We start from the raw sequence: 14,723 nt of genomic DNA on the forward strand, positions 1-14,723 counted from the left end.
TGCCTCATTCACCGTGGTAGCCGAGAGGTAAGCGTTTGTAGCAATCACTACCTTCCACTCAGGAAGGCTCCACAGCACCCATGAACAACTCCCGTAGCCACCGTACTTCTCTGTCTTCGCTGATCCGTCAAAAGACATGACGAATCCGCTGTAATTACGGGAAAGCCTGGCGTACAGCAACGCGGGGTCCATTCGAATAGTCGGGGAACCCTTGTTTGGAGGCGCCACCGGCGCGAGCGAGTCTTCCAGGCCAACGAAGCTCGTGATGCTTGACTGCAGTAGCTGCGCAAAGGCGACATCCTTCTCTTTCACGCGCTGCACCTTAAGGTGCCACTGCGATAGCAGCACTGCGAACTGGACCGCGCGTCCGAAGAGAAACTTCGACTTATGCACCCACTCTAACGTCGAGAATCGTGTATAGACATGTAGCGTCTTTCCTGCCAGCTGGACGTAACAGATCTTCAACAGCAGAAGTAACGCCAAAACTTCCTTCTCAGCAGGATGGTAGTTCATCTCGGCCTCCTTGAGCACCCGACCGAGGAACCGTACGGGGTGTAACTTGCCGTCATGTTCTTGCATTAGCGTAGTGCTCAACGCCCATGCATTCGCAAAGAGCATGACGTGAACTTCTTTCGACCGATCGAAGTGCCTGAGGATGGGTGAATGTGAAACACTCGTCTTCAATTTTTTGAAGGAACGACGTGCCACAGAAAGGCCACCTTCAACGACAAAGTCTTCATCCTTGAGCTGGTACAGCGCCGCACCGTAGACCGCGAAGTCTTGAATGAAGCGGCTGTAGTAATTAACCGCTCCAAGAAACGACTGCATGCCCTTCTTGCTCGTTGGAAACGAAAGCTCGGTGATGGCCGCAAGCTTCTTGGGGTCAGCTCTGATACCTTCTGGCGAAATTTTATGCGACAGAAAGTCCACCTTGGGTTGGCAAAAGATGCTCTTGGTGAAGCTAATGCTGATCCGACACTGTGCGAATCTTGCTAGCAATCGGTCCAGCGTCGCCAGGCAGCTGTCGAAATCCTCGCCACCGAAGCAAATGTCATCCACAAACGACCGTCGACCAAATACAGGTACCAGCGATGATTCGTCTGGCTCCCCGTTCGTAAACATGTCAGCGACGGGGCTGTTGACGAGCTGTAGTACAGGGTCGGTTTCTACCGGTGCTTCGCGGTCTGCCGCGAACTTCGTTTGAAACGAACCCTCGGCGCTTGGCCCACGACGTTCCTTGGCCTGTTCTTCAGCTAAACGCATCTTCTCCGAGTATTCAAACCAACCTCCTTTAGGCTGAACGAACCCCCAGAGTGCGTTGTCAATCATACGCTGATAGATCATCGGCGCGTTCTTTAGCCCGAAGGGCATGCGTAACCACTCGAAATGTCCGAGTGCGCAGACGAACGCCGATACTTTACGCGCTCGCAAGGTCATCATGACCGCCCAGAAGCCGCTTGCTGCATCCAGCGAGCAGAACCATAGGTAGCGCTCGAGATCTGTTAACAGGTCGTCGACTAGCGGCATTGCATATTCCATGATCGCGGTGATAGCATTCACCATCTTGTAATCAATGCAGAGCCGGATGTCCAGCCCGTTCTTTTTCATCACAATCACGATCGGCGATGCCCATGGACTGTCGGAAAAGACGATCAGTCCTGCACGCAATAAAGCGCGCAGCAGCTCGTACAGCTTGCCGAGAAATCGCAGCGGCACGCGTCGGGCACGCTGTTTAATTGGGGCGTGCCCCTGTGTGTCGACATCGCATACCGCTCCGTAGGCTGGCGGCGGCAGTGCGTTACCACTAGCAATCAGGATGTGCTCGTGGTTCTTTAGCGTCGCGACTAGACGTTCTCGGCGTTCAGTCGACAGCTCAGGATCAGCAACATTAGGCGCAGTGTAGTCAATTCTCGTGTTGATCTCTTCGGTCAGATCCGGCAGGAATGCCAGCTCCTTCGCGTAGTCGTCCAAGCCAATGTTGTTAGCTGGGTGTTCGTAGAAATCATTTCTCGTATCCTCCGTTGCTTCATTTCCCTCGGTTGTTAACACTCGAGCAACCGAGATGTATGTTCCGTCCAGCGCCGCTATGGATTCTTCCCTTGACTCAACATTGCCATCCGTTTCGATTTCAACAGTCGGTACTTGGTCCATCTCCTTCCCATCCTGGTTTCCCATCTCTGGGCCACCTGCCGAGTCGTCGTTCGCAATATTGAATGCGTGGGCCGTCGACATATTGGGTTGTTGACTTTTGTTCCGCTCCTCGTTCTGCCGCTGTCTTGACATTTCGGAATTCGCACCAATCTTGCAATGAATACTCGGTGCCGTACTCAACACCTTCTGCGCGATGCCTGTATCCTCTGGATCAACCGCCGGTGGCTCGTTCGCAGATTTGGCGACACACAAGGCCGGGACAGCTTCGTCAAAACGGGTGACTCCATTCAATCCAGTGCCGTGACTTGTCGCTTCCGTGGTCACCCCTGACTGGACACTAACACTCGTTGGCGTATGTACCACGTTTACCGGCCTCAGTAGTTCGTGTGTACGCACTACCGAGGCTTTATTCGCGTTATTGCCTCCGCCATGGGTTGTCGTGTAAGTGTCCAAAGGTTCTGCGGAAGGCTGACCGTCGGCCAAATCCCCGGCTGTCACCCCAGACGCCAGACAGGCTTCCACTCGTTCACGCTCTTCCAGGATCAGTGCCCAGCGCTCTGCACGCGTCAGACGATCACTAGAATCCACTAGCGAGTCGTCTAGAGGTCGTGCTAGCACCCCACCGGGTTCTGGGTAGTATGGTCGATCAACTGCTGAAGGCTGAGTTGCCAGCCACTGTTCGTAGATTTCGCATTCACGCTGAAAGAGCCCGCGGTCTCTACAACCTTCGTAGGCCAACACTTGCCAGTCTTGGTACTTCTTGGACTCCAGACGCACATAGCCGTCACCTCGTGGCAAATCCCCATCTGGAATCCACATAGCGATCGAGTCGTGTGCTGGTAGGTACACAGTTCGATCAGACACGTTGGTCAATCGAATGCTCTGAGGCCGTCCACGTCGAAACCTCGTCACTGACGGGATTAGCTTGTTCGCTCGACGAACCCACAGTACGTGTTCTTCCAGCCCGACTTGACGCTTCGCTAGTCGATATTCTCGCCACTCGTGCGCTTGAATGTCCAACCGCTCGGGTGGCCCGGCGTTAACATGGGAGCCGTATTCTTCGCTGTCGATCATGTTCTTGGTCTTTATCAGCGAGATTTGGACTTCGTGCGGTAATTGCGCCGCGCCGTGGAACAGGTCCAACCGGATCCCAGCTGGGATCATAAAGTCGGTCCCGAGTACCACGTCGACGCCTGCACTATGCGCCATTACCCACATCTCAAACTCGTACACCATCTCCCATCCGAGGATTCTACTCCTCTCCTTTTCATTTTCCGTCGCGTTCACACTCGTTACGTATTTATCAGGCCATTCACTCTGCCCCATGAAAGCAAAGATACACTCTGCTTCCATTGAAGGCTCGGTTAACTGTGGCAGCCCGATAGGGACCAACCCAGTTGTAGTTGGCGGGCTGCCTAGTTTAAATGACGTTCTTGAACGACGGCCTTGAGCTCTGGCGGGAGTTCCTCCTTCGTGCCTTTGGTGCGCACAAATTTGGCAAGGTCTTGGAAGTTGCGGAAAAGTTCGCATTGTCCAGCATCGTGGAGTTGTTTGCAGAACTTGCATCGCTTGTTACAGTAGTGGGCGGAGTGACTCATGCCACCGCACACCGCGCATGGTCCGTACTGTGGGCGTCGGTTGTCGCGGTTGGAGTCACGTCGACCGCGTTGGTCCTGATTGAACCCACGGTCACTACTTCGGCGATCTTGATTGAAGCCATTCTCGCGATCAGGCACGTTTCCACGCAGTTGACGGTTGTCTGAACGTGCGTAGGTGCCTTCAGCAGCTGCACGGCGTTCATTTTCGTTAGCAGCGGCGAGGTATCGGTCGTTTTCATCCAATGAGAAGTCACCATCCGTATTATCGGGCTGAAAGTCGTTGTACTCGTCTTGGACATCGTTGTAAGCGTTCGGATCTTCGTTTGAATACTCGGTGCCTCCCTGAGCAGCTTCACGACCTTCTAATTCAGCTAGTACGTCATTCACTGTGGCTTCAATGAGCGTCACTCTTGGTTTGTTTCGGTTGTCATCGCGGCGACGGTCATCACGCCGGTTGTTGCGGGCGAATCCATCGTCGCGTCGCGTATCACGACTCTTGGAGTATCGGTACTCACTGTCACGCTTGGCCATCCTCTCCTTGCCCTTGAGAACATCTTCGATGATCTCTTCGAGCTCGTGAATGTCGGCGACTCGAGCGTGGTAGAGACTCTCCGCCAGCTTGTCATCATCGCATGTTGCCAGGAACTGCTGTACGTGTTCTTTCGCGTCACGACCACTCTTCTCGAAGTGTAGACGGGCGGTCCGAGCATAGCCATTCAGCCTGTTTATGTAGTCGCACAGATGTTCATTACGTTCCCGCTTGGCGGAGTAGTAACGCGACAGTGCCGTCTGCGTGAACTGCGAGCAGTAGTAGCGGATGAACGCATCGCTCAACAGCTTCCACTTGCGCTTCGTTTTCTTCGGAAGCTGACGGAACCAATGAATGGCTCCGTCCCGGAGACTTAGCTCAAATGGAATGCACCATTTATCGGCATCTGTGTGGGTTCCAGTCATTTCATAGACGAACCCACGGAGCCACTGCATACAGTTCTCGCTCTTGTTGCGAGAGCCTGAGAACGGCGTGATGCGATCCAGCGGTCGGTGCGAAGCCATTTCAATCCTCGGTGTCGGGTCTACGTCGTTCAGCGTCGCCAGCTCATTCATCTGACGCATCAACTCGAGTTGAGGATCTTCCTCGTCGAATGTACGCACCAAAATGTCATCGTCACTGGACGAACCATCGCTGTCGACTTGACGACGTCCGGCACCACCTTTGGGAGCTCGCGCACCGCCTCGGCGACCGAACGAACCCTCGTTACTTGCGTAAATACGTTGCATACGGCTCTCCGAACGTGGCGTAACCATGTGCGAGTCTTGAAAGTACGGTGAAGCTTCGGTAGTGCCAAAGGCACCACGCTCAGCTCCACGCTTGGTCGGAGGAGTACGAACGAGTCGTTGGGGCGTCGGCGGCAGTGGAATCTTAGACGGATCTTTATCTTGAATCATCGGTCGACTCACAGGCTGCTTTCCGGCATTGATGCCAATAGCGCCAAACGCCTTCCGAAGCTTCTTCTTCCATTTCTGGAGAGCAGCTCCGGCTTCATGTGGACTCCAATCCTGGAGCGACATCGTCGATGGGTAAGTCTCGTTCTCGAACCCCAGCGACAACAGTAGCGAAACTGAATCCTCGGCAACTTGACTAGTCGAAACCGAGTTGACTGGGTATTGAATTTCCTGCGCAAGCGCAGGCCAGTCGGTTTTTTTCTTGGGGATGGGCTTGAACAGCTGCATCCACTCATCATTCTGCATCAGCGCTTGTACGCGGTCGAAAACGCGCTTGGCGGCTGGTGTATCACCGTTGATAGGTGGGCGAGGTGCCTTCAGCAGTGCTGAATGCTTTGCACTCGCCACCGAAGGTTTAAAACCCTCGGTCCCATCGTCATAATCATCATAGGCCGGTTCCGGTCCCGCAACATCATCGAGCTCGTCGGCGAGGTTCCTCGAAAGGGACTTGGTCGCCCCGCTCAGCCCCGATGATAGCGTGGCCGTCTCCGGCGTCGCTGCGCCTGGCTCTGGAGCCGGCGCCTTATCTTCATAATCGTGGGCGTCAGGACCGATGTCCGCTTCGTCGTCGAAGCTCACTGAAAGCTCGGTGGCGGCTGCAAAGCGCGCAGCCGGGCTTGAACTCTCGTTGCGAGCCCCGCCAGACTTGGCAGGCGTAACTGGTACCGTCGGTTGTCCTTTCGCCATGTTTCTTGTCTTTTTCTTGTTCTTCTTCTCTTGGTAGCTCGTAAGCTGGAAGGCCATACAAACAGTTCACAATGGTCACAATCTGTTCCCGGGTCGCGGCACCAGTTGTGGTGTTGGAAATCCCACGTGAACTCTAGCTACAGATGTAGCTAGGATGTTCCCACAACAATACGTCTACTAGGATAGTAAACGATCGTTCGGGCGGACCTGAAGACCCCAGTTCTGCCCTTGCACCGGGACAAACTGGACCTTGTAAACTACTTATATAGGCCAACCAGTAAAATAAGAACACGCTACTAGCACGAGCAAAGCTAGCAGGTGTTTTGAATCCTCGTGGTCCCAACAGCGGAAGGGTACCAGGCACGGGTAAGCCTTTTACGAGATCACCGAGTGTTCAACACTCGGCCAGAAGAAATAAAAGGGAGGCAATTCAAGCACTCCCAGTCGTGCAAATAGGCAACAATAAGCCGTCACGTAAAAATCTCCCGATAGTAATCGGCCAATACACACAAAGTCTCTTGGCCTTGCCGGATGAACCCTCGCTACAGAGCTTCGAGTTCACCGACAGGCATAACACACTCAAACAAGCTTGACCTGACGCTTACCTTGAAGCCGGACGTCGCTCTGTGTGCTTGAGTGGAAATTCTGTTCTGTATTTAAGCTTACCCTTTCGGGTCTATTCCTAATAAGAAGTCCTAATCAACTATACAAATATCAAGTGAACAATGATCCGTTATGGATCTTCTTGCATGCCAAGCGTCGTCTGCACTGTCGCATGAGCATCTTTAACGGGCCGCGCCCTGTCCCAGACGGTTAACGTGTCGTAGATGGTCCGCTGAATGCGAATCCGGCCAGTCCATTATTAATAATAAGGACAGCCTGGATTCAGTGACATAGGGCCGTATCCGATATTTGTTGAAAACTCGGAGGTGACGCCGTCGAGTCCCTTGCACCTTGGCGTCTCCGTACATCACCCGACCGAGGGTTCGTCGCTTGAACAACTTGGGCGGTGTCACGTCTTTGTCGACGGGTGATAATCCACAACCACGGAGAAATCACTACACCACAGTTGACAGGTCGCTTCGGGATATTATGAAGAACAAGCTGGAGCCGTTCGGCGGAAAGGTATGGTGTTCAGCGGTGATCATCGCCAGATTCTACCTGTACGGAAGGATGCTACGCGTGCGGAGACGATTCAAGCTTGCCTCAAGTCTTCACCGCTATGGGAGCATTTGCGTCAGGTGCGGCTAACCGAGAACATGCGTGTCCGCACCACCCCAGACGCAGCCAGTGCGGCTGAGTTAGCGGAATTCTCTGATTTTTAACTTTAAATTGGAGAAGGCCGTTATCCAGTCAACCATGAGATCGGTGTGGCGATATATGTCTTCCACGCGACATGTGTATAATTCCAGAACGACGGGTACAGCAACTTACCTCTGATGAAGAGGACGCGGAAATGGAGCCTCCCCCAAGTTTCAGGTTACTCTCTCCGGCGGACGAGAAACACGAGCGAGGCGTGGACGAAGTTGAAGAAGACCGACGAGTCCGCAACGTCAACGCACTCATAGATGCGGTGTACCCGGGCGTTGATACTGAGAAAATACCCGATGAATACTTCGTTGAGCGAGCCATACTAGCCCCCACAAATGCAAGTGTTCGGCGTATCAACGACATGGTTGCGGAACGGCTGTCGGGTGAAACGAAGGAGTATCGCTCGGTGGACAGCCTCGAAGGGGTCGCGGATGCAAATATGTTTGAGCAGGAGCTCTTGAACTCTCTTAACTTCTCCGGTATCCCTCCGCACAGGATTGCTCTGAAGGTTGGAACACCTATCATCATGATTAGAAACCTGAATAGCGACGCAGGACTTCGCAACGGAAGGCGGCTTCGGGTTGTGTCACTGCGCGAGAGAAGCATCGAGGCCAGCATTATGTCCGGGCCGTTCAAGGGTAAGAAGATGTTCATTCCTCGGATCGTCTTTTATTGTGAGGACGATGACAAGGAGTTCCCGTTCAAACTCAAGCGTAAGCAGTTCCCCGTGGTTCCAGCGTTTGCCATGACTATCAACAAGGCCCAACGACAATCGATCCACCACGTGGGTATCTACTTGAAATCACCGGTCTTCGCACATGGGCAGCTTTATGTGGCGTTGTCGAGAGTGACTTCAAGGAAGGCGATCAAGATTGCTGTGGATCTAGAGGCCATCGATGAGGACGGGAACGTACACACCAACAATATTGAGTACCGAGAGATCTTTGGAGCGCGGACTTGGTAGGTCACGTAATGCATATAATACAATTAGCTTGGATTTCGAAATGTTCTTTAAGCCGCCGCAGCGCAGCGGAGGCGGTCAGTCCACACTACACCAACCAACCATGCCCTAGCGTCCGCGGAGCGGGCGCCCAGAGCTAGTCTTAAGCATAAAATGCAGCAACCTGTCTGTCCGTCACACTAAATTATCGTGCCTGTCACGCTTTTCCGGACAAATCATTGGATAAAATCATTTAAATATTTCTACTGGCTGCCGAGCGCAGCTGGGCGGTCCAAATCGGCACTTTCTGCAACCCTGCAGGCCTATGGGCCCGCCTCAGCCACAATCTGTCAGCCTACCATGCGAGTAGTGAAGCGAGCCCGTGGCGAGCGGAACGGAGGTAAAACACAAGGAAATACATTCATTCTTACCCGCCGCGTAGCGGCGGCACTCGGCTAGTGGAACTCATTAGGTTCATTCTTTCCAAGTGAAAGGACGAAGTAAGTGGTATCAATACAAACTGCTCTAAGGTTACAATGCCAAGGAAGCTCAGGAAGCCGTCCGTCGAGAAAGCGAAACTGGAGAGGAAGATAGACAAGATACCCACCGCCAAGGTGAAGGCGTCAGGTCTCCGCTTCAGCAGTTTTGCTCTACAGAAACCCGACTGCATCTTGGTTAATCCCTCTACCCCGAAAATTGTTCCGGATTATCCGTATTAATTAGCATATGAATTAACGTATACGGAAAAATCAGTACTAAATATCTTTTTGAAAGCCTATTGCAGGGACACGTCATCAAGTGAGAGCTTACGATTGGCTGAGAACGCTGTTACAAAAACGGCATGTGAACAAAGAGCGCACAAAATTCTCTGAATTAATATAACCCTGCAAAAGTGTTCAGATAGTTACCGAATGGGCAAACGAATTTCGCGCCAAAATGACAATCATTCATGGAGCCAACACACTTTCATTCAATCCTACAAAAAATCCTCGTCGGTGTTGCCGTCGTCCACGCGGCGCTTCGCTACGAAGCGAATCTTGTGCTGCAGCTCGGGAGGGACGGCAGTACCGTTGCGCCACGTTTGGTGCCACACCTGGCTACACGTAAGCTCACTGCCCTGCTCCAGCCGTCGCGCCTTGTTGCACAGGGTCACACGGCCCTTCTTGGAAAGCGAACATGTCCCGCAGAAGTAGCTGCTCTCATAGCTCCGTACTCCCGGTCCTGCCAACGCGGAGCACACCTTACACAGCCACTGCCTACGCTTTTGCCCGTTCTTCTCTCTCGTCTGCTGCAGGGCGTGTGGCTGCCTTGGCACCGGAGCAGCTAACAGCTCTTCGCCGTTGTTTTCCGGAAGAAAATCTTCACGGGTTTGCGACAGGAGGTCAACGTGAAGCCGCCGCATGAACTCAGCGTGTGTTGGTACGGATTTCCCTTGGCGCTGCTTGGCGATTTTGTGCACGACGAACGCGTTCACCAAAGCAAGGTCAACAAGGCCTAAAAATATAGTCTTGTAATATTTCCGCATTCGAACCGACCGCTGGATTGAGTAACGTTGCAAGCGCAACTGGTCGTGGACGTCCACTCCACCCATCGTTTCGTGGTAGTCCACGACTAAGCGCGGGCATGGTACCATTGTGATAGAGCCATCCGGTTCCCGCCGAGAAACTTTATCAGGTTGCGTCGAGCACCCAGTAGCTAGAAATCGTACAGGTTGGTTGTCCATCCACACACACGCCACGATTTCAGGCCGGTTTCGCCACTGAGCAATACGGTAGGTTCCTCTCTGCATACTCTTTGGTCTTGTCTTCTGCGTGAACTCAATCTGCTTGCACCACCCCAGCCGGTCTCGACGCATAGTGCCCACATGGTAGAATCCCATATAGAGCAATTTGTCCGAAAGCGGGACAGATGTGTAGAAGTTATCCGTGCAAATCAAGCGCCGAGCTGGCTGACCTCGCAACGCCTTGGTCAGATTCTTGATAACTGCTTTTTGAGCGACATTCTTCTCGTTTTTGTTGGCCTTCCCACAATAGATATCCAACCTACAACGCACCATCCATAACATAGTCAGTATTATCCGTTATTAGTCCGAGCCCGTAATATGTTCAATAACATCCTGAGCATATTACGAAACGGAAGATGAAGCAACTTACCTTGAACAGTACGCAGTCTCAGCGCAACACGTCAAGTAAAACTTCGTCCCCCATTTGTTCGGTTTAGCAGACATGTATTGGCGCATGGGGTTTCGTCTGTGCCTCATGGGGATCATGCCCTCATCGAACGCGATCTTGGCTCCTAAACGATACCCGCGGAAAAACGTCTTCTGGAGTGCTTGGATCACAGGCCGGATCTTGAATGCCCGATCGTTGCTGGTAGCTTGTTGCGAGCTGTCGTTGAAGTGTATGTACCGTGTGATCTCTTCAAAGCGATCACGACTGAGAAATTGACCAAACGTCCCTCTACATAGAGCACCTTCCACTTTCGTTATCCAATGGCGGCTTAGGCTCTCCCGACGTGGCTCCAGTGAACGGGCGATCAACAAGCCTATGAACCGAATGAGCTCATGGGGTTGGATGGCGGTTTTGCGTTGTAGCTTGGTTCTATACTCCTCCGCTGACAGCACTACAGTGGACGGAGCCTTCTCACGGCGCAGACGTGCACGTTCACGCATCGACAGCGCTACCTCTTCGACACACTCATCCCGAAACTTGTTCGTCTCCTCTACAATCTTCCTCCACAATTCTTTCGGAAGAAAGAAGAAAAACATTGCCAGGGGGCTATCTACATACGCTAGCGCAGCTTTGGTAGGTCCAAAGGGTCCTTCATACATCGGCGAAGCATCGAGACGTAGCTGACCATTTGTGTGTTCATCGTACGTGTCCCATCCAGCACGTTGCAGATCATCCAAGACTTCCTTACCCAAACCAAAGTTCACATCATCGTCCAGCTCATCTTCCTCGTAAGATCCTGTTGACGCTTCGTCATCGACATCACACATGTCCTTGTCCAACAAAATGCTATCTTCATCTCCTTCGGTATCAGAGTCGAGAGATAGCAACCAGTCTCCTTCCTCCAAGTAGAGTTCTTCATCATCAATTTTGTCAAAGAGACGGTCTCGACGAAGAGCAGCCAAGAAATCATCCGAGTCAAAGTCATCGAGGGTAATGGCAGGAGTTGGGCGTTCACAGTGATCGTTTGAGCATTGAGCAGTATCAACGGATCCATCCGAAACAGCACGTGAGGCATTATCCTGAAGAGCTCCAGTCATATCCGGAATAGAGTGTACGGTGTTATCCGGAACAGGAGCATTACTCTCCGGAACAGTGCTGCCTGTATAATCCGTAATACGTGAATACGTTAGCAACAAACAGACAGACCAGGACAGCGATTACATACCAGTCCGGCGCCGCTTGCTCGATGCATTGCTTCCTGTCGAGCTAGCCTTCCGTTTAGGTCTTCCCGGAATTAGCGATATCATTCTCGGCAGCAGTTGGTTTGTCTGGGCCTGGGGGAGGGGGGCTACCGTAGAAGTAGCAATAGTCGCTTCATGATTAGTCACCAATCCGGCTCCTGTGGTGGGGACAGTAGTCAGTAGTTCACTTTCCAGAGAAGCTGCTGTCTGGAGAGGAAGCACTGAAGCTGGTAGAGGAGGTAGCTCCAGCCATCGTTGGATTCGGCAGTAGCGTAGTAGACTCACTTCACCTTTGTATACACAGCAACAGTTAGGCACTTTCAACGCAGCAATACAAGTCGGTAGCGTACCAACGAAGTAGTCGACACCTTCAACGCCCTTTGCATCTCCCTCGGGTGGTACGTAGGTGTAGTCGACGCTCAATCCCTTCGGCCGTCTGGATTTCCAGCCTTTTTTGGTCAGCTCTCTCCAAATTTGCTTGAACGGCTTCTCCATCTTGAGAGTGTTGGTCTGTCTGGGTGGCCGCTGATTTTGGAATGGACGGCTCCAGGTCTTGTGGATTCTTATACAGTAACCCAAACCCTTTCCCGCAAAAAATCATGTCACGGGTTCGATGCTTACCCTGCCAAAGTTAATGTATACAAATACCTATATGCAGAAATAACATGACAGATTTTGCGAAGCAGAGATCCCGGAATAATAACACCTCCATAAATTGTATTCCGGATTATCCATAATGCCGGTGTAGAAGGGTTAAAGGACTCAGGAAACTCGCAGCGGAACTGGGCTACAAGAAAGACAAGGGGTGGGCAACGGACAAGAAGACCGTGAAGGACGTGGAGGCCGAAGAGGACTCGGACGGTGACGCGAACATGGACCTTGAGTTCAACTCCTCTTCGGACAATACTGCAGACACGAAGGCTGAGGCCGACGAGAAGCAGCGCAACGGTGCCGTCTCGGAGCTCTCCGATTCCAGCTCGAGTCGTAGTCCGAAGCGCCGACGCGTCAGCAGGGAGGACGACGGTCGGACTGAAGTACGTGTTGCCGAAAGTCTCGAGATCCGTACGCTACGGAGAGAGGTTCAAGAGGTCAAGAGCGAGTTGACGGCGAAAATTGTGAGCTTGGGGAAAGAGCTCACAAGCTGGAAGACGCACGTACGAGAGTACGAGGGTGAAGAAGACGCACGGCCCCAGAAAGCATCCAAAGACGCCACGGCTCGCATCGCGAAGATGGTCCACGTCAAGGCCAGGATCGACAGTGACCGATTGCTCGATAAGTTTGACCTTCTGCTCGCTAGCATGGAAGCCAAAATAGAAAAGTACGTGCAGTCCTACGTCGATGCAAAGTTGAGGGAAGTATTGGTCCACGACAACTCGGACGACTTGATCGACCCGGAGGACAACTCGACGGTGGGTCCTAGGGTCAGACTCAGCTCGAAGTCCAAACCGGCGGAAGTTTCACAAGCGATGTCTTGCGATAAACCACAGCAATGCGTGATGACGACAAAAGGCTATTAACGCTCGAGTGGATTTACGACTGATAGTATCGAAGAACGTCACTTGCATCGCTCCACGGAGAATACGGTTCTGGTAATGGACAATTAGTTTTCAAAACTTGCTTGGTTCCATTAGCTTTTCGATGCGTTGTGTTGAACGCATTTGTAGTGCGCCAATATTTGCGACGTTTGTGCGGTCATCCCGCCCTCACCAGTTCAGTTATGCAAAAATGCAGCACAAAAATAAAGGAACCGAGCACGACAATTTAAATCTCGCCGTTGACTCCCACCAGCCGCAGGAAAGTAAGCAACAGACTTTCCTCCGGGTGGTCAAGTCGTCCGAGTCGTCCATTGTCGAATTGGGCGACTTCGGCGTGACGGGTTTCGGGATATGAAATACTAGTTATCTTTCACCAGTGGTAAATTCATGAGCTGTATTTCATTGAAAACCCTACCGGTGCTCAACCGATATTTGCTTAGGAAATATCAATTATATTTAAAAAAATAAAGTGATGCTTTACTATCCATAAGGGATCACTTTAATTTTTGCCTTAGGCAATTCCTGAAAGAGTTAAAGGGGTTAAAAAGAGTTAGAGTAAAAGGGTTAAAGAGTTAAAATAGCTACAGTGCCTACGGTAATTAGTCTGTGTGAATAAATAGTCACAGTTCGAAATTAGTCACACCGTTCGAATGTGAGACTTATTACCGTGAGCAAGAAAATGTCGTGTTCAAAATTAGTCTGAGTTCATAATTAGTATCACCTTATTTTGGGCATTCGAATTGGCGCAGTGGAAAAGACTGGCCCGGTTTACACTCCTGGCGTGAGTTGGAGTCCCTCCGCAGCAACGGACGGTGCTCGCGTTTTACTGGTGATGCAATAACAGGTCATTTAATAAAAGTGGGTTTCCCACTTACCCTCAACGCGGCACACTACGAAGCAGCGGGTTATGGTTTTTAAGGATATGAATTATACTTTTAATAGAATAATAGCTATGCAGTTTCCTTAAGCTTATTTGAAGAGTATTTGATATTTTATAATTGGAAATGTTATTTTTATGTGACTGCGTCTCTTGGAGGCTAATGTGGTCTATTCTCATTCCAGAAATTCTTCCAACACACCAACGCCTTTTGGAGGCTAATGTGGTCTATTCTCATTCCAGAAATTCTTCCAACACACCAACGCCTCTTCTCCCTCTAAGAACTGTCTTTTAATGAGCTCCAACTCAGCTCAACTTTCCCCGTGTGGTGGCTGTGGTGACCTCGTTGGTCCTATTCACGTCTGCCCAATCTGCTCTGTTCATATGCACCCATTTTGTGGGAAGCCTGTCGGACAAGAGGGCTTTGGACAGCATGTTCTCTGTCCAGACTGTGATTCAGGCAAACCTCAAGCTATATCAGCTCCTCCTATCATAAAAGCTTTCGCGCTACAGGGAGCAAAAGATTCGATCTCTTCGAAGGATGATGCCAACGATGACGACTCAGAAGAGAGCTCTGAAGACGACACAATCTCTATTTCCAATGTGGTCGTGACTGAGTTGCCAACGTCAACATCATCTCGAGCGTCACAACAGGTTACCACCATCCAGCATCGCCGTCGTGTCATCTCCTGGATGGAAGAATATGAAA

The sequence above is a fragment of the Phytophthora infestans genome, genomic scaffold, assembly GCF_000142945.1.
Source record: "Phytophthora infestans T30-4 supercont1.36 genomic scaffold, whole genome shotgun sequence".
NCBI classification, from domain to species: Eukaryota; Oomycota; class Peronosporomycetes; order Peronosporales; family Peronosporaceae; genus Phytophthora; species Phytophthora infestans.